The 21,810-nt window shown below is 40.5% G+C and overlaps 1 protein-coding gene across 12 annotated transcripts in view; it reads left to right on the top strand.

Moving 5' to 3' along the window:
- Positions 1-12,749: 12,749 nt before the first annotated feature.
- Positions 12,750-21,810, top strand: part of rbm47 (RNA binding motif protein 47) — a 30,667-nt gene continuing 21,606 nt past the window's right edge. For 2 of the 12 annotated variants that reach the window (XM_034120445.1, XM_034120444.1), the window contains exons 1-2: positions 12,752-12,955; positions 13,448-13,618. The gene's annotated coding sequence lies outside the window, so the exon portion shown is untranslated. Of the gene's footprint in view, positions 12,956-13,447; positions 13,619-15,899; positions 15,965-21,810 lie in introns of all 12 variants that reach the window. The other 10 variants (XM_034120451.1, XM_034120447.1, XM_034120440.1 and 7 more) reach the window with 9 other exon arrangements.

Here is a 21,810-nt window from a genome sequence, read left to right as displayed (position 1 = left end):
TCGCTGTCCCGATCAACTAGAGCCCTTCATACACTCGTCACCTGCCCGTCATGCCTGGCTCAGTTCTGTCCTGAGTTTGATATACCATGGCAACAATATGATAATGAAGGAGGCATCTCTATGACAGATTTACTTTGACTTTATAGGTCACCGTTGTGTGTAATCAGTTTAAGGTTTCTTTTTTCTAGTATTTATACTTGAACATTTATTTCAATTGTTACTAAGGCATTTCATTAATTAATCTAAAATAAGGACTTAAATGGTAATACAATTTCTTAAATTAATCTTTAAAAAGACTAACAATGTTCTAAGATGTGGGAAGTATGATTTAATGAACAGTTTTTTTTCTGGCGTTAGATTGTAAAATCTCAGAATAATGGACATTGGCATTTACTTTTTAAATAATTTACCAAATGCCTCGATCATTACTTTCTTCAAATCTGGAAAGCAGAGAAATTGTGTGAGAATTGTCTTAAATGTTATCCTAAGTTGCATCCAAAGTATTTATTCTTACTTGCATACAAAAGGAATTAAACTTTACCCCAACAAAAGGTAGCGAGCGGGGCAATGAAACGTTATACAACAACACATAACATAGGAGGGGGGTATACCATTCAAAGCCTCACAATGAATCATTCATGTCATTTTGATAGTGAGTACTTGATCTGTACAGAGGAAAGGTTTTACACTTTACTCACATAGGACTGCTCGGTATCAGTCTGTATTATCTTCAGGTATGCCGGACTGAAAGGGATTCCAAACATATGCCCCTACATTCCACAATATTATTAGAGTCCCTGTCTGACAATATCAGCGATTTGGTACACACAAATCCAATTTTTTTTTTAAATAGAAGAGAATAGAAAAAAAAGCATTTTGACCCACTGGTCTTTCAATGCATGCACACCTCCATAACCTTGCACACCGTGAGTCCCCGGGCCCCCGCACTTAACAACATCATTTTAGCATCCAACAAGCATTACCCTTCTTTTTTCCTGTCTTTTAATTTTAATTTTGTTTACCTAACCTCTAGCAAGCAAACACCAGTACAGGAGGGAGACTAATCTTATTTTCGACTCAAATCAAATGACACACAACATAAGATTCACATTTTCCACCACTCTTCTGAAAGAGTTTACACAGAGAGCACCGTCTGACCTGTTGTAAACTTTCTTCATACTGCACTTTCTACTGAATGACAGCAGGGAGGCATCAGACAGGCTGACCAGGTTAGACTGCCCCCTACTGGCCCTGCAGTGCTTCACAACTCAAGCAGGGGGGGTTCATTCATTCACCAGAGTGGAGGTCCTAACGTTTTCTCTCGGAGGGCCAATGATGAGCCAAAAGCAAACATTTGCACTTTATTGTAAAGATTCAAAAGTTGCCTTATTTGAAATACACTTTGTCTGGGAGTCTGCCTCTGTGCAAACTGACTTCCTGTGCACAGGGTGCTAAGATTATGAAAAAGATTTATTTACCTCACAAGAAAAATGTATCACCTCACAAGAAAAATAAAATAAGAGTCATTTTATTTAAAAATGATGTGTTCAATTTTAAATGTTTGTTTTTTTATTGTCTCGTGGGACAAATCGAGCTTACCTTGAGCATCCCTGCACTAGAGAGAAAGAAAGTGATTGACATTGGCACCATGTTTTCAAATCCCGCCTACACAATATTTATTTTAGCCAAGATTGGCATGTGAGAACTTGCACTACGTTCACTTTTTACTGTTGCGCTATGCAAAGTCAAATCATGCTTGTATTCTTGACATGCCCTATTTTATTTGAAATTAAAAGATACAAATAATAAACTTTATTTTAGATTGTATAACTGGAATCATCCAAATGAGATATAAGCCAGCTGTACATATAAAGAAGTTGACTTAGATTAGTTTAAAACAAGAAGGCTTTGACGCCTCCTGTGAAGCCTCAAGACCCCCACTGGGGGTCCCGACCAAGCCCCCAGGAAGTGCGCCGGACTCTGATGAAAATATTCGTGCTGGCCAAACGGCGGTACTACACTTCCTTTTGGTTGCCAGGCCCGGAAACACTTTTTCCCATTGACTTACATGGGGAAAGAGTGGTCTGTAACTCGTTGGATAATTTTTTTTAAACTAAATAAACTACCCAGTATGAACACTTGTATAGCCCTTATTAAAAACATTCGTTCCTCAAGTTGTAAACATGTGCTAATAACGTTATTCTGAGAGTTATTTCCCTCTGTATTATGAACGCGCATCTAACCCACGGGACCGCGCCGCCCGGCACGTTCATGTGATGTGACGTGTTCAGCACCACATGCGTTTATCTTTACCTTATATATACAGTCTATGATCTTTACCCATGGATAAGAACGGACCCATATCGCCTTACTGCCAGCCCACGGAGCTGTAATAATGGATATATTGCACATGTTTGCTGTAATTCATCATTTGTAAAATATTATACTACATGGGCTGTATGATGTAAATCTTGTATTAAATAAAGTTAATATTACCGACGTAGATTAACGTCCCTGTAGCTTCTTATTGCACTTGCAATATACCATTAAAGGAGTTGAACGTTGCTGTTTGCTATTACTATAATACCACGCAGGGATAAACCAGAGTTTACAACCTTTGCATGTGGGCACAACACGTTTTGACCCAGATTAATTAGCTATACCATGATATCGCCCGAGGAAGTCGTCATACTTATACATATATAAATAAAGATATATGTGTCAAAGCTCTAATCAAATTAACAGTTGTATTAATTATACTTGTATATGTATATATATATATGTATATAGCCTGTGTTTTATATTTATACACACAAATGAACAACCTTGTGTGTGTCAAATAACAAGTTGTATTGTAGTGTTTATTTTAGTGTTGTGTTATGCTTATCCACATTTTGATTTCAGAGCACAGGAGAATGCTGGGCACAACATAAAGCTCAAAAGTGAAGCTGGCAATGCTGAACAAAACCATCTAGTTATAATATTTATTCAGCTGAAAAAGTCAAAGCTCTACGAAAATGTAATTAAAAATACATAAGCATTTTCAGGTAGAAAATCAGCATTTTATATAGAAATTCACAAAAATAAGAAATATATACCTCTTATGGCTGGCATTGTAGAACTAGGTGAAAAAAATAGTGACAACAATAAAGTAAAGTTTGGCTGCAGCTCGGTGATTGGCTGCTGGAGAATGAGGTGAATGTAATAGGTTAAAGAGAACGCCTGTGATGAGCTGATTATAAGCAGCTGCGGAGTGAATGTATACATACCCAGTCTTACTCTTGAGTTACCCACTCTTACTCTTGAGTTGTTTTACTCATCTTCCCCAGCCTCACCAGCCTCACCCAGCTGTGGTGTGTCTGTTCTCTTTCTTCTCAATTTTGGATGTGGCCCAGGAGGAAGCGCAGCCACTTCAAGACACTGGTACGGGCCTACGTGCTGACGACACGACCGTCATCGGCCAGATCACAGACGGCGACGAGACGGCGTACAGAGAGGAGGTCGAAAACCTGACATCTTGGTGCCAGGATAACAACCTCCATCTCAACGTCAGCAAAACCAAGGAGCTGATTGTGGACTACAGGAAGCAGCAGGGAGAGGGACACGCCCCCATCGCCATCAATGGGACTACGGTGGAGAGAGTCAGCAGCTTCAGGTTCCTCTGTGTCCATCACGGACACGGCTGCATCACGGCCTGGTACGGCAGCTGCACCGCCCTTAATCGTAAGGCTTTACAGAGGGTGGTGAAAACTGCACAGAACATCACCAGGACGGAGCTGCCATCCATGGAGGAGCTTTACTCCCAGCGGCTCAGGAAGAAAGCCCTCAGTTTATGTTAATGTTAGAAATGTTTTGGCACATTTGTTCCTATTCTGCTAATGGTATATTGCAGGATATTTAAGTTTCCCATGTACTTTTTAAATTAATAATAGTATGTTCATCTTGATGTTTAACTTGTAATATTGTAATCATCTTAGTTAGAAATGCTGTTTCCACCCCAACCTCTGCTGCTGAATGATTTTATATATTGTTACTGAATGCGCTTGTCTTTGATATTATAATGATTACACCAGAAAGTCACTCTTTGTGAGATTTATTTTTTCACATTTTTCCCAGCCACAAGATGATTTCATTCATTGGAGGCCTCAAAGCTGGGTGAAGGTATTGATGCACGGATCAATGCAATCCTTTACAACAGCATTCCACTATGGTTGGGGATGTCTGTTAAAAAAAGGAGAAATAATCTTAAACAAAACAAGTGTCGCAATATAGGGAAACAAACTGTGACAAAAACATATCAATTAGTTCAGAATCAGAATACATTTACATTATTACAGCAGAAAAGAGCCAAAGACAGCCTAATGTTACTTAAAGTATGCATACAAAAAGTATTAAAGATTAAAAACAAGAAATTATAATAAAAACAGTTACACATTTTACAAAATACACATCCTGTAAGTTTGGAGGATTTAGCAGCCAGGTATATTACAGTTTTAGCGGCATATATATATATACACATGGTTGGTATTTAACAACAAGGGGTGTTGTACTGTGTGATATAGGTATTTATGGAAACATTTTACACCTTTCCTTCAAGTATTATACGTTTTAGTTACTTGTTGGGTACTTAACATGAATAATCACAGTTACTATCCTTTTACTCCATCACATTTCAAAGAGAAATAGGCTATTGTTATTTTAACTCCACCACAGTAATCCATCATCAGCTTTACTTTTTAGATAAAGATTTAAATCACAATTGATCATAACTCAAAATACATATATTTTTATATATTACCAAGTGGTTTCATGTAGGCTACAACCCACACAAGTTTCATGCTAAATGAAGCTCTGTTGCTTGGATATCACTAGATCCTGTTACATCAGCGTAATATAAAAGTACATAACGACTGATGTGTAAATTAGCATAATTACTAGCTAGCCGCTCGCTGCTAACTGCCGCCTCGTCGTTAATATGAAATCCATCATAACAACCCATTACCATGCTGTCATGAACGCGCGGTGCTGTTACGTGTACGCAAATTGACGTGCTTGATGTGAACGAGCATTTTGGGGGGCATGGTTAAAGTTGCGCATGCGCTATGAGCGCACATACGGGTACTTCTCAGGCATGCCGGGTAATCTGTGACGTTTCGCTCTCTCAAAAGTTGGGGCCATTTTGTCATCATGCGCGATTGAGCAACTCTCATAGGAATGAATGAGGCCCCGCCTCCCAGGCTGTATCCAGTTCTTATTATACATCCATGGTCCCGACCCCAAGGTTGGGAACCACTGAGCACAAGACTCTGACGGTTCGATGGGTTAGAAAATGTTTAACTTATTATTATTATTGCAGCTGTAAGAAAGGTTCCTTTTGACACTGTCCAAAAATAGTTCAACGGTTGTTGTGTACTCTACATTTCAACAAAATTATACTCTCTGAATAAAGTTTTTACTCATCCATCTGGGCAGTGGCGATTCTAGAGTGTGTGGGGGCCCTAGGCAAACATTCACTGGGGGCCCCTCGAACCAGCTTTTCATCACCACGCACAGCCGACAGCATATAAGATTGTGTGTAAAAATAACAGTACTGTTGTCTACAAAGAGCAGTACAGAAATCATGTGTAGGACACATAGACATGAAGTATTTTGTACGAATCTCTATCCAGTTCTGTTTGTTCTCCATATTTCCCATTCTGACATAGAAATGTGTTTATCATTATTAGGGAAAATCAATGACATTGTTGAGAGTGATTTTCTAGCTTTTGGAAGAGTTGTTCATGGTGATAAAAACGTACCATCCTGCCCTTGTTGTAAGAAAAGCACTAAAGGAAGTCTTCCTGTTGAACCCCATCCCCCCGCCCCCGGGCGGAAAAACGCATCATCTGCAGGAAACAGCGTCTGAGGGCATCTTAATATTCAATAAACTATGAATGTTTTATATCCATGTAACGGGAAGAAGCTCAGCTAACTGATAATTTATTTTTTTTTTTTCAAAAAACCCCACAAAGCTAACGCTAAGCCTCTGAATTAGCCACGAGCGAAAAAATGCTAACGCATTACTGCACAGAAACTCACTCATAACACCCTTATTACTTATCGTAGCTGCACGTCCAACCCATCAATTAGCATCGTGAGAAGACACCGAATCGATCGGTACCTACATTATCACTCCATGATAAGAACTCGCGACTTTATAAACAAAAACAGACATCAAAACATGTGGCGCTAGGTAGCTAAAACGGCAAAATGGCTTACCTTTGTCGTTGTCTGGTCAAAAATGGTCTTCAATGGCATTAAAACGATAAAAACGCTGCTGAAGGTTAATCCATAGGTTAATCCAATGTGTCTGTGTCCCTTTGAAATGATTTCTGATAATCCATCAGCAATAAACCAACTTTCCCGTTTTCAGATGTCAGAGCGAGAGATAGGTTCGCTCTGGCCAAAACTGCATGCGCGAAGCCCCCACTTTTTTTTGTTAACGTTGGTGTGTATGTGGAGATTCCCCTTCGATTCTATTGGCTCTAACCGTTAAAAAGAGATGTCAATCACCAAAATCAACCAATGGGTTCCAGAGAAACGGCAAAAACGCCCATTTCCACCCAAATCACCCCAGAGGTGGAGTTTCTTTTGCTAAACCTCTCTAAAAAGGTCAAATGTCACTTGTTTTGCATCGATCTTGATACAGGGTACTTATTATATGTTGTACTTTGGATTCCTAAAGCTTTTAGTCTACCATCCCATCATCCAAGGATAGTTTTCACTATAAGTAAAAAAGAATATTTGGACGGACACTAGCATTTACAGTTTTTTACTATGTTCAATCTGAATTTTCTTTAAAATAAAAAACATCTATATTGATTCTGACTTTTCTACATCCAACTCACAGGTTTATCATTACTTTGAGAAAAAAGATTAATTTTCCCCTTTTAGAAGTGTAGTTATGGTAATTTGTTCTGGAAATGTCATTTTCGAGCCTGAGACCTGAAAAACAGGCTCAGGGCTTAACAGGTTAAATGCATGTCATAAATCAAAGCGATGTCTCTATCAAACCAACAGGGGGAGACATTTGACTGAGTATGCCAGAGATACAGTTTTTCCTGAAGTGTATGACCCTAAACCCACTTTCTAGCCTTTATTGCATTTGACTACTTTACCATTAAGAATGTAGCTAACTCTTTGTACCTGTCTTTCTAATGCATGAACAGGATGAACCCAGGAGAGGAATACAGTATATAAATCAGCAGAGAATGAACACAAGTTAATGTGGGTAGTTTACTAGTGCTTGTTAGTCTACTAGTCCTTGTACGTTTACTACTGCTTATAAGTTTACTAGTGCTTGGTCAGCTACAGAAAACCAGGAGGGGGTTCATCAGTGTGTGGAAAAACCTCAGTGGGCTCTTTTTGGGGCCAATGAGCCTCACTTCTCTGTGGGTGGGAGTACAGCTGGGGGGATTATCCCATCCAACACGCGTCATCAATGTCGCCTCACAACAGGCCTCCAGTTGCTCTGTGTGTGTGTGTTCGTGTGTGTGTTCGTGTGTGTGTGTGTGTGTGTGTGTGTGTGTGTGTGTGTGTGTGTGTGTGTAATAGCGTATTCAATAATCGGCCCGGTTGGAGACGGCGGGTCGTGCGGCCATAAGCCGACCTGGAATTTTCTCAATAAAGGTCTAATCTTTACGGGAAGCTGTTCAGCCTCTCTTTAATCAAGTTTATGTCCTACCTCTCACAGAAATGTTGTTCAATCAAATGCAGTATTTACACTTTTTCTTTTATGTATTTTTTAAGTGAACTTTAGTGGACCTACTTGCAGTACAAGTGCCAGTTACAATATCTGGCCCAAAGTATAGAGACATTCAAGCATTATGTGACACGTCATGTGATTTTTGATAATTTCATAACAGCTTCCACTCAACCACAGCTTCCACAAGATTTTGAAAGCAGATTTCTGGCTTGCAGAAGGTGTTCAGTTCATCTGCAAAATGGCTCTCTGCTGTGGAATTCCTGTACACTAAACTGGGAAAACCATTTTCTTTATGGACTTTGCGTTGAAACCTATGGTTGAAACAGGAAAGGTCCTTTCTGAAGTTCGAGACACTTCATCGTCTAAAATAGGGTTGTAGGGTGTCATGTAGGTTAAGAGGCATACCATATAACTAACTATAACTTGATAAAAAACAATTGACAATTACGACTCCACACTGAAACTGATAGTTTATTTGTGTTGAAAATCAGAATGAAAGTTGGACCTTTTCTTCACTTCATGGAAATAAACTTGAGTGTGATGTTTGTGGGTCAAAGTTTGAAGTCCTGAGTAGTTGATTTGGTTTAGGTTTTGCAGCAGATTTATAAATATAAGAAAGCACTACTAAACGTCAAAAGGGAAATGTGCTTTTTCAGCCAACACGTTGGGTCATTTGAGATTACAACATGTTTTTCATGTTTAGCAAAAGAGCTTCATTTTTTTATTTATAAAGTGTATAGTGTTGGAAGTTGATTACATTATTAATTAAAAAGCTTGAATTTCAAGAAACACTGTCTATTAAAAGTGTTGTCCAAACCAGGGTTGGGCACCTTGCAAAAATGGACTATCCACATACCTTTGGCCACAAAGTATATCTATTGTCTTATTTTGTGTGTGTGTGTGTGTGTGTGTGTGTGTGTGTGTGTGTGTGTGTGTGTATACGTGTAGTTGTGTGTGATTTTACATAAGTTTGGGTTTGATATCTCTCACTCATCAAGACCCAATTAGAATCTATTAGACCCACATCTTACTCTCTCTCTCTCTCTCTCACACACACACACACACACACACACACACACACACACACACACACACACACACACACACACACACACACACACCACACACACACACACACACACACACACACCTACACACACACACACACACACCACACACACACACACACACACACACACACACACACACACACAAACAAGGTTATGCTTTAACTATAGTGGCAAAGTGGAGAATGATGCTATTGTTGTACAAGGACAGATTCTAACAAGAAACGTTGTTGCTTTATCACAGCCAAATATGTAAGTGGTCTTATTTGTGTGCCATGAGAGACAGAGACAACTGGGAGATTAAAAACCTAACACTCACAAACAGTGATTACCAGCCGACACACATTTGATGCAATTTGGCATGATAAATCCAGTCCACCAGCAGATACAATAGTAATATGATCCAAGTTTTCCTCCTTTCTCATATTTCTCCAGCAGTGTGTGTGTGAAGGCTTGATCGGTTCCACTTGTTGCAGGTGAATAGATACACTTGCCCCGTCTCTTTGTATCTCATTGTCGAGCACCGCGGAGTGTTTTCCTGGGAGTTTCTGTGCTCCATGTCTCAGGTCTCGTCTATTGTGTAGCAACCAGGGCAGGGTCTGAGCTGCTTATTATGGGAAGAGTTTGCTTTTGTTTACAGCCTGTGAAAAGACTGCATGTTCCCGTCTACAAGTCTCTCTCTGTGTGTGTATGTAAACTAAAGGTTTATGATGCCATTATTAAAGGATAATTTTAGTTTTTTACAATTTGGGACTTATTTTAGTCGTTTTTACCTTGATTTCTTGAATCATCAAATGAAAAGTTCAATATTTTCTGAAATATTTCACATCTTTTGCCAGATTGATTTATAGTAGTATAAAGTATTTTTGTCAACGAGTGAAGGTACCGCACCAGTTCCAGAAGGAGTCACATAACATCCACTAAAAACTACAACATGTCGCTTTTATACCCCCGTTTTAGTTTCTTTTTTCTGTGCTTTGGATAGAGCCAGGCTAGCTGTTTCCTACTGATTCCACTCTATATGCTTTATGATAAACTAGTTATCTCCTGGCTGTAGCTTCATTTTCACGAGTGTTATTGATCTTCTTATAAAACAAACAATTGGCAAGAACGTAAATAAATTTAAAGTACTTTTTGAGATCTGAGAGAACCAGCCAGCAGAACAATGATTACCTCCATTCTGGTTATAAACCTCTTTTACAGGTTTACAGAGGTCAAAGTTTAACCACAGAGTGTATCGTACTCTCAAGAGTTGTCACACACATAGTTCTCTTCTGCAGTCAGGGATTATAATTGATATTCCAGGTGCCCTCGTTTTCTTGTTTACCAACAAATAAAGTCTGTAGCGATGATGCCATGTTTCCAGACCTGTGTGGCGGTTACTTTGGTGGTTCCAATGTTATCTCGACAATAAAATAAATGGCCTCTATTGCAGAGGACGTGTTATAAACCAGAATAATCTTTCTCTCTTGTTCACGGATTCAACGCATAGATAGTATAATGTCATGTCAAACAGCTGAGCTATTGTTAATGTTGTATTTACTTAAAAATAGTGTTCTCAACAACTTTGTATACAAATCTCAACACTTTTACCTCCTTGTAAACTCTGTATCTTTATTGGTGCTCATACATGGTCAGGAGGTGTATATACTGTAAAACTTGAACTAATAAAAAATTATACATTTACTTACAATCCTGCTCCTCCCATCAAATATAATGATCTTAATCTCTGCAAAATGAATGATCACACCCTGAATTATCCCATTGCCCAACATATTGTTTCAACAGATTAAAGAAAATATTCTCTTAGTGTTAAGAAGTTACAAAGAAAGATGTATGTGTCAAAATGATCTTAAATACATGCAAGCTGTGGACAAAGTACTTTTAACAGCATATCATTTTCCAGTGTCCAAACAGCCTCTGTAATGTGAGCACACATTCACTGCAGCCCTATCTTATATTACACTGAACATACAACACAGACTCACCACATATCCAACAAACATCTTACATTACTGCATAAATGTTTTCAATGAACCATTGCACCAGATGTTAGGACCACACGGGGGTTCGTGAAATCCCTTTATTTTAAATTGCTAATACTGATGCTGTACTCTTAGAGATGCTTCCATTCATCACATGTTGAAGTTGTTATACTGTCAGTGGCATTTTAGCAGTTAATACAGACGACTTTCAATAGCCTGCACTGTATAAACATGCAACAATAATAAGACCTAAAGTCATGGTCTTTACCGTGATGGATTACCTTACTGGAGCAAGTCTATGCAAGTGGATCATCATACTGTGTGCGTTAAAAAACAGGAGATATACATTTTGGAGAACAACTTGGTGTACTTTTGATAATTGTCAGAAGTAGCTATGAGTGATTTGTTGAAAATACGTTAAAATAAAGAAAATATATTGTTGTTCTTGATGTAAATAGGCTCTATCTGCCTATACACTGTTACTCAATGGTTACAATGACTAACACCCATAATTAACTGTGATTCTAAAGAAAGGAGAGATATGTAAAACTTTTTCCAATGTCAGCTGTGAATTATTATTGTTATTTAGTTGTCTTATGTCCTTTATATAATATGTTGCATTGTTGGAGGAGCTCGGGACCTAATATTTTCATTGCCATAACTACATTTATAATAAAACCCTTGAATCCTTGAATCCTGAACTCTGCATCTAAGTTGTGATATTTAAGATATTAAAATGGTACTTGGTATTTGAAATGCTTCTGTATTTGCACACTTTATCCAAGACCTGTTAAGTAAGCATTAAAGTGAAACGTATTGAGCAACACGTCCAACGGCTCCGGCCTCCTCCCAGCCCGGAGTTTAGCCGCTGTGTTGAAACGTTATTTCTCTGTGTGAGCACGTATGACTCAATCTCAGTTTCCTACACACACACACACACTCGCTAGTTCCCTACTGTGTGTGTGTGTGTGTGTGTGAAAATACTTTATCTGAATGTATGCCTGTGTGTGTGTTTTTACTCTAAACAGAGATCCAGCTTCCTCACTTCTCTCTTCAGTCCTCGGTGTGTCAGTTGGCACGTCGTTACAGTTCAGTACAGCTCTCTCTCCCTCATGCTCTCTGTCTCCATGACAACCAGATGTCAAAAAGACGTCACACTCACCAGGCACCTGAGATCAGGAACAAGGAAGTGTCTGGCCCCTCCCACGCCGAAGTCTGCAATAACTGCAGGTAGGCAAACACACACAGACAAGAACGCACACACACACACACACTGTTGAATGAAGGATGAATGGTGGAGGTCTGGTAGTGTTGAAACGTCTCTACATGATCAAACAAGCAGAATATTGTCAGAAATGAAAGAGAATAAAGAGTGTTTGGAGAGAAAACAATGCCAAAGGAGGAGCATAAGAAACAGTAGTTGAACCGGTGATGTTTGGATTATCCATCATTGTTTTAATTTAGGTTAAAGTTTCAAATGGCAGTCTATCTCACCTTCCTTCTGACTCAAAATAAATCCACGTGTGAGTGAGGTGTTATTACTGAAAGTGGTTATTACAGAGGTATCTACGTACTTCCTAGGAGTGGACATAAGGGCCGCATGACATCACGATGACGGGGGTGCTTTCATTTGTGAATGAGCAAAATGTTGGTTAGTGTTTGAGCATCAGTAATAAGCATGTGGTGGTGGATGGGAAGGATCATGTGATGTGTGATGTTTCTAACTAGGTGTGCGGGAAGTTATTTTATTAAGAGGAATGCTGCTCTGGCTGAAATGATTCAGGTTTGCAACACACACACACACACACACACACACACACACAAACACACACACACACACACACACACACACACACACACATATATTGGCTAGGGCCACTGCAGGAGGAGGATAGCATTTCCTATCCGGAATGATAGGAGGGAAGGAGGGGGTTTGGGCAGTCAGATTCAGGTTTGGTGAGTTTGAGCAGGAGGCAGTGTGTACACCATACACATAATCGAAAGAGAGAGTGTGAGAGAAAGAGAGCAGGACGGACAGAGAGCAAGCTTTCTGAGGGTAAAAGCGACCAAAGGGAACACTTTGCGAGGGAGAGTTTAGGTGACGGACGGCGAGCAGCACCTTCACTACCCATCATGCAACGCTTGACTCGATAGCGATGGTGAGAGAGGATACTTCTGTTTTTGGGTGGAGAGGGTATTCTCTGATGAGTTTCCTGGGATCATTAGCGTGTTGGTGTGTGTTAAGAACTTTTTTCTTTCTTTTCTCCTCCTCTCCCCCTCCTCGCTTCTAAGGAATGTGGGGCTTATGTCAGTGAGAGTCAGGTACAGACTCACTAATTACCACTGCCATTCCTCCCTCCATCCCTCCCTCCTTCCCTCCCTCTTTCCTTCAACTCTGCCACCTTCCGCGCTCCCTCTCTCTCCTCCACTTGGAGACCTTGTGTGCTCCCTCCCCTCTTCTGTCTCCTGCTGTTGCGTCTACGAGCGCTGTCGTGACTGGAGCAGAGGACAAGCTGAGAGGATCTGAGTCAGAATCCAAAAAAACACCAAAAGGAGAACAGAAACTCTGACTTGTCCCTCTTCTCAGTGTGTGTTTGTTAGAAGTTTCTGAGATCTCTGCTAATTGTGCTGTTGGGGATCTGTCATTGGAGACAGGAGGCGGCTTGACAGCAAACAAGTGTCCGGGAAGAACCTGACAGACGGCACAGAGGAGGAGAGCAAGAGGAAGGGAAGATGATAAAGTGACAAGCTGGATCCTTGCATTTGAACAGTGGCAGAAGAACCTACGACGACACCGCGACGACCATCCCATCATCTTACAGGTCGGACGGGAACTCATCATGATTCTCTTTTTCTTCCCTTTCTGTCTAGTTCTGATTTTAAAACTTTAAACAGATCTGCTGTCAAGGGTCATGGTGTGTTTTCTCACCTGGAGGGTTAGGAACACACACACACACACACACACACACACACACACACACACACACACACACGCCACACACACACACACACACACACACACACACACACACACACACACACACACACACACACACACACCACATGGGTATCTGGAAGGACATTTCTTCAGCTGGTCCTGCGTTCAGTTGACCCAGCTGACTGATATAACCTTCACTGCAAGGTTATGGGACAGGGACTCTGTGTTTATTTGTGTGTGTGTGAGATCAGTTGCTGTCTTGTCAAGTTGTCCTGTGTGTGTGTGTGTGTGTGTGTGTGTGTGTGTGTGTGTGTGTGTGTGTGTGTGTGTGTGTGTGTGTGTGTGTGTGTGTGTGTGAGAGATAGAAACTGGTTGAGCAGGGCGCCAGTTAGTCTTGGGTGTCCTGTTATTGTACAAACGAGATTTAGTTGTTTGAGTGCATACGTGTTTTGATTGCACGTGCCTGGACATACATTAGTGTGCAGATACAGTGTGTGTGTGTGTGTGTGTGTGTGTGTGTGTGTGTGTGTGTGTGTGTGTGTGTGTGTGTGTGTGTGTGTGTGTGTGTGTGTGTGTGTGTGTGTGTGTGTGTGTGTGTGTGTGTGTGTGTGTGTGTGTGTGTGTGTGTGTGTGTGTGTGTGTGTGTGTGTATGTGTGTGTGTGTGTGTGTGACATTTGGACTTAGACTGTAGTTACCAAATCTACAAGATTATTAGATGAAATTAACACAACTGTAATTTCATTAATGTCTTTTGGTGACCTTTGGTTGTAGACGTACATGTGTGTTCACAGTTCATGGTGAAATATAGAAGCATTCTTATGTGATTAATGTTTGCTTTTGACAATAAATAAAATGTCTAGTATGCTAAATACATTGGGGAATAATTAGTACATAATTTGCAGGGGGGCTTCTGTCATGTGTGGAATACGTTAATAGTTTCACTTACTATCTTACTGTTTCCTGAAAGTCACCTGTTGGTATTGAGGACAGGGAGGTGCAGATAGATTGACGCCTGTAATACACTCTTTGTTTGTGTGTGTGTGTGTGTGTGTGTGTGTGTGTGTGTGTGTGTGTTTGTGTTTGTGTGTGTGTGGGCTCTAAATCAACAGACAGCTGGCTTCCTTTTGCATACTGTAAATACTTCCACATGTTTAAGGTGTGTTAACGGTGTGTGTCAGTGTGTATGTGTTGCTGTGCTGGTCTGACCTGATGAAGTGATGACACACGGTTTCCTCAAACTGCCTCATGCGAAACCCAAAAATAGATACCAGTAAAAGGTGAGATTATGACAGTCATACAAATGGACATCCCGCCTGTCAAGCAGTGGCTGCAGCTTGAATGTGCAAGAGGGTTGAAGAGGTGAACCATTTTTTTAGAATGATACTTATCTCTCAACCCACTGTATCACATTCCTCAAAGCAAAGAGGGACAAACAGTCACCCAAGACAGGAATTTATATCTAGACTTTTTTTTAATGGCGTGACCTTAGTGGTATCGTGTTTAGACCTGCTTTAGTTTTAGGAAGATAGACACAATTAAGAGAAACAGAGTGAAAGGGAAGCACACATAAAATATATCTTTTGTTTTACAACCTGACGAAGGTTAAAGTGTTTTTTCAAAGCAGGAAACTGATGGGAGATTATTATTCAGCAAACCTCAAGTACAAGGAAGAGAAACAGCCTAAACAGCTTGAATTCTAAACAGTCAGACACGTAGTATAGTCACATGACTGTCACATGATCATCTCATGCTCATGATGGGGAAGCATAGATTTAGTTGTGTGTGTGTGTATGTGTGTGTATGTGCGCGTGTGTGACAAAGCCATAAGCCTAATCCACCAACACTGAAGCAGAAAGAGAGAGGTGAACCTGTTAGGACTATTGTGTTGTTTATAAAAACACCTGTAACCAGATCTGACCACCCTCTCTCTCCTCTCTGCCTCTCTCTTTCTGTTTGTCACAAACACACATACCTGGAAAGCACAATGGCCACATTCTTCTCCTCTTCCTCCCTCTTTTGCTCCCCTCTGATCGGGCCAATCACTGAACGGCAGCGAGACGAGGTGGAAGTCGAAACAGGTGAAAGTCAGGGTGTCACATACAGGTACCAAAAAGAAGGAGAGCTGTTCAATGCAGTTAATTAAATATATTTTTTTGAATTTCAGTTTGGACACAAATGAGATAAGACGGAAAAGGACGATAAGGTTTGGACCAGAAGATCCTCTGGACTGCAAGTCGTTTTAAATTTGGTTACATTTGAAAAATAACTTAAAGACAATATCGCACTTGTTTTGGATACTCATTCTCATCTCTGTCCATGCCATTTATTTTCGGTTTAATTTGAATGCTCTTCATAACTTTTCAAACATAAGAAAATGAGTCATATTATTGTTTTCTGATCTGCCACCTTTATGTAAAAAATGTAAGCCTAAAGAAATGACAACATCTTCTGTCAAACTCATACACTTTGTTAACCAAACCACCAACCTCGTGTCTTAAAGGTTTTGTGTCACGATGCTGCGACACTTGACCAATAGTCATTATTAAAACACCACAAGACCTCCTTACTTGGTGAACACAAACATAGAAAAGATGACCAATGCTGTCGGATTTCTGAAGAGTCTCATATTTGTTCTTTTTTCTTCACTGGTTTGATATTACTTCTTGGAGACAGGGTTAGCAAAACCTCACTATAGACCGTTGTGATCCGGACAATTTTTGTTATTTCCAATTAAAACCATTCATAAACGTATAGAAGTTTTCCATGCTCCATAGAGTGGCGAAGTCCCTCCCCTTCCGGTGGACCTCCATGGGACCTTATTTCGGAAAAATTATGTATTGAAGTCAATGGAGAGAGAAAGATTATCTTTCGATCCCGTTTTAATTGTGCCACGAATTACACATATGTTGTTTGTCAATTTAAAAGATAATTTTGCAAGTAAAAAAAAAAAAATTGTGTCGTAAAACTGTGAAGTCACACATTTGTTTGTGTGAAACGCTCAATGAACTACATCTCTGGTGAACAACACACGTCACCAAGATGGCCGTCACTACTGTCTTGTCAACACAACGATTGACTACCCTCACTATCACCACAATGAAACACGTCCTGAAGAATGTCATGCAAAGCTGCCTGCCTGCCTTCCTTTGATTCTCTCTGAACTGCCTGGTCGTTTTAATGTTTAATGTCAACCATTTGTGCAGATAGCATGAAGTAGAGAAGATCGCCGATGCTAACGTTAGCGTTAGCATTTCTCCCCCGGGCTTAAATGGTGTATTATAGGATGATCACACCGGTGACAGTACTATTCAAAGGGTTCACGAAATATGACTACTACTCTTACTGTTTAACATTTTGGGTTACTTAATGTTACTTCATGTTAAGGCTAATAAAAATGACAAGGCTGTAATGCTAACTAACGTGCTAGCTACTAGCTAGGTAGCTAACTTGATCAAGCCACTCCTGGTCCTTTCATCAGACGGGAAGCAAAAGAACGAGCAAGACCCATTGCTGGTATGATAACAACCTGGTACTAAGCACACAGGCATCTTGTTAAAGTTATCTTATCTTAGCCAGCGCCATATAGATAGATTATATCTATATTGCGCTGATCTTAGGTATCTGAATGGTGGAGGAAAACAATTGTGACATCACTTACGCGACTCTGGGATTTGTAGTCTTTCTAGTTACGTATTTTTCATAGTCTTATATTTCAACAGTTTTACGACAAACTGTGACTTTTTTTACATGGAAATTATTTTTTAAGATTGACAAACATCATATGTGTAATTCATGGCACAATTCAAACGGGATCGAAAGATAAGTTTTCTCTCCCCATTGACTTCAATGCATAATTTTTCCGAAATAAGGTCCCATTACCCGGAAGTAAGTGGGCGTGACTTCGCCACTCTATTGGATAGTGTCAGAGTTAGATATTTTAAAAGGTGAATGAAGTAAACCCAAACTACCTGCATGGATCGATACCACCAGACCTAAGAGAGAAAACAGGTGGTTTATTTTAATTCCAGTAATCCGATGAGCTGAGACATTGTGTAACGGACTCTCTTCTGAGAACGAGGCAGGGGCCATGCACACTGTGTAGTGTGTAAACAGGTGACATCCACTCACTGAGAAGGCTGGATCAACACCCCAGCCCCCCCCTCCCCCCTCCTCCCCCGTTTCTCTCTCGGACCCCCCTCTACTTCTGAGGCTCAACCTTTAACCCCTGTGTGACCCCTCCACCCCCCTCCTGTGTGGTGACACCGCTGAACCCCTCCGTTCCTCCCTCTCTGTCCTTCAACCTGCTCGTACGCTAATGCTGTTATTATGCTCCATTTCACTGCTAGTTTCTGCCTCCTCCTTTTGCCTTTTTCAGATGAATAGAGGCATATTAAAGCCTGTTTCAAAAAAAAGAAACTTTTATTTTCTGCTGTGATTGTTGCTCTTGTGCATACTGGCTGTGAAGAGTTCATTGTAGGGACACTGTCATTGAATCATTGAAGAACCTTTCACGAGTGGTGTTGTACGCGTGGGCATGCTAGTATTGTTAAAAAAAAGAGGTCAAGCTATCCTTTTACCTGCTTGCACACTTATACATGGACAGAGCATCCTGTTCTCAAACGGCCTCTTCTCTGCATACCTGTTGTCACACACAATGGGCTAGTTGTCTGGACAGCAGGCCAATAGGCAAGGTGTGTGTGTGTGTGTGTGTGTGTGTGTGTGTGTGTGTGTGTGTGTGTGTGTGTGTGTGTGTGTGTGTGTGTGTGTGTGCGTGTGCGTGTGTGTGTGTGCACGTGCAGGGGGTGATTTGATTCTGGCAAGGAAAGCAAGCAGCAAATGCAAGCGGTGTTGAGGGGTGTGTGTTTATGTGTGTGGAAGTGTGTAGGTACGGGGGGAAAGAAAGTAGCAATACAACACTGCGTTTTGTGATAAGATCCCACACACACAGACACACACATGCATGCACCAAACCTCCCACCCCCTACCTTGCTAGAGTGGAATGTTCCATGGCCGAGACTGACTCTGTGAACCCATTCACAAAACGGACACACACACTTGTCCCTAGTTTCAGCAGGTGAACAGGTGGATTACATGTTAGTTTCTCAGGATGATTTATTTTGTCTCATCATAACACCCTGTTTCGCGTGACATTGTTAGCCTGTTTAGCTATTGTGTGTTAAGGGATCTGTGATTAGGGGGCGTTAGCTGGAGTTGACCCGTGCTGATATTCCACCAGCTTTTCATTCAGCTCTTATCTGCCTGTTTTATTTTTCAGTCTCACTTTCCTGGTCGGTGTGATGGTGTGTGTACGATTGTGTGTGTGTGTGTGTGTGTGTGTGTGCGTGTGTGTGTGTGTGTGTGTGTGTGTGTGTGTGTGTGTGTGTGTGTGTGTGTGTGTGTGTGTCCTTGTGCTAGAAAACAATTAATCTTTCCAGGAAAGTTTCCAAGTGATGGTGAAAATTGCAGGTTTAAGATTGCCAGAAGATGCCTGTACTTTTACAACCGGCATACAGTACATGCATGTTGATAAAGGTAACATCCCAATTGCAGTTTCTGGTACTTTGATTAGCAGTTCTCATCTTGATATTTAATAATGAGCTGCTTCATGCTAAAGAAAAAAGAGTCATTCAGAAACTTGAATTGACTCATTTGCAGTGGTCCTTACATGGAAACACTGTGTATGGGATGTAAGATCTTACATGAAAGCACCATAATATGAACATAAATGGTGAGATACGCAGAGAGAGAAAGAGAGGGGTATTACATATAACAGATATCCGTAGGCTGCATTGAACACAAGCTGTTGCGGTTATGTGACATGCGCTGAAACCAGTCGTCTAACAAGACGCTCCCACATTTGTTTTCTTTGCCACAACCCGTCAGACAGTCTGAAGTTTGTGGTTTCAGTTTGTCTTAAAGGGCCAGTATGCAAGATTTCGAACGATCTATTGGTAGAAAGGAATATAACATATTTAAATATGGTTTAATTAGGTGAAATGGTGAATTGTTGTGATTTTGTTAGCTTAGAATGAGCCCTTTTTATAGTGGGAGGGTCCATCCCCAGTCCCTCATGTTGCACTACCAAGCGTCTACTGTAGCTCAAAACAGACAAATCAAAGACATTAAATGAAGGCCTCTAAAGTTCATTGTTACTCAATGCAACGCCAGAATTTCATAGCTTCTAAATTATTATTTTAAGGATGTTATGTTAAGGATGGCCTCTAAACAAGGTGAAGGTACTGTGGCGTAACCACAGTCTGGTAGGGTGAGGATGAGGGGTATTCAGTTGAGTGCAATCTACAACTGCAGCCCTAGATGCCAGCAAATCTTACACACTTTCTCTTTAATGGACTCCACATAACCAAATGTCACCAAAACCAGGACTGTTCATTTTTTCTTTACAGATAGTCCTCTCAGATTTGCTCTAATTTGAGTTTATTCTGTGCTTTTATCTGAAATATGCTGGTTACACTTAATCACATAGAGAGTCAGTGTTGTTTCCCAGAGCTGGGAGAAGACTGTCACACATGTTGACATTAAAATGGTTACTGGTTACTGACAAGGTAATAAGTGGCTTCAGTGTGGTTATATGTCATGAGGATGACTCTTTCTTTTGTCCTTCAGTCGTTGAACTCCTTCTAACATCTTTATCTCTCTCCCTCGCTCTCTCTTTCTCTCTCTCTCTCTCTCTCTCTCTCTCCTTCCACGTCTCCTTGACCTTGGCAGTGATTGTAGCACCTAAACACACAATGCCCTAAGCTGCCATTGGATAGCGACAAATCACATGACTGCAGTGTCAGCTGACAAAATTCTAGGCAAAAGGGGAAACTTCTTTCATCAGGATGGAAAACAAATGTTTGGACTTTAATGTTAGATCCTGTGTGTGTGTGTGTGTGTGTGTGTGTGTGTGTGTGTGTGTGTGTGTGTGTGTGTGTGTGTGTGTGTGTGTGTGTGTGTGTGTGTGTGTGTGTGTGTGTGTGTGTGTGTGTGTGTGTGTGTGTGTGTGTGTGTGGGTGTGTGCGTGTGTGTGTGCGTGTGTGTGTGTGGATTGTGGGAGGGCAGAAAGGCTCTCATTTTTTTGCTGAGTCATTTTTGTTAATCATAAGTGGAACACTGGGATTGGTTGACGGTAGTTAAAGGATGTGAGGTGAACCTTTGAATGAGGAAGTGTTATAGAACAACGTTTTCCCGAGAGGCAGAACAGTGCGGTAGAACTGTTTCAGGTTTTTTAGTCAGAACAGCGATTTTACACTCATCAGCGGTTGGCTTTCAGAAAATCCGTCTGTCCCTTCAAACACCGCATGCACACGCATAGTCTGTGAGTTAGGAGGGACCATGCACATGTGTGTGACCCTGTGGTGTCCTTTAACTAAGGTTTACTGGCCCTAAAGTGATAAATGACCTGCTTCTAAAAATGCATAAATAGCCGTGCATTGATAAATTGTATTTGTTAATACATTTGTTATTCAGTTTTGAATGTTCCTTTAATTTTTTTCAAGTTACTTGAGCAGGTTTAGTTTCAATTTCTATTCTGTAGAAATTAATGAGCTTGTTTTACTCTTAGTTTCAGTTGAAGTTTTGCATAGAATCTAGAACTTTACGAGACTTGCACCAGGATAAAAAGAAAACAACAATAAAGTAACATTATATTTGTTTTAGTCATTTTAGTCTTATTTCTCTACAATCGCTTATTATAAAAAGATGTATGAACAGTATTTTTAAAACGTTTTATTGATAGTACAAGTGAGGTAGAAGGAGATAAAGATACAGAAGTAAAGTGACTTTCATGGTCAAAACCAAAACACAAGCATGCAGACACTCAAGTGTTTCTACTTTAACTATTTTCTTAAGAAACAAGCACTTTGCTCAGCTGAAGCCCTTCAGAGGTCTGTCATGCCCCGCGGGGACGAGACACATCTCAGATTTCTGTTGTATTTTTGTTTCCATTAGCAGTTAGTAAAAATGTACGTACAATGGCAAACCTCCGACCAGCGACAGTCATTGTTTCCGTAACATGTCTGTTGAAATTGGCTCAGCAGTTATAATATCTGACTCAATTCTTACATGTTCTAAAC

This window comes from Trematomus bernacchii, unplaced genomic scaffold (assembly GCF_902827165.1).
Source record: "Trematomus bernacchii unplaced genomic scaffold, fTreBer1.1, whole genome shotgun sequence".
Taxonomy (NCBI): domain Eukaryota; kingdom Metazoa; phylum Chordata; class Actinopteri; order Perciformes; family Nototheniidae; genus Trematomus; species Trematomus bernacchii.
The sequence above is the reverse complement of the archived record's forward strand: the minus strand, read 5'-3'. Positions and strand labels throughout refer to the sequence as shown.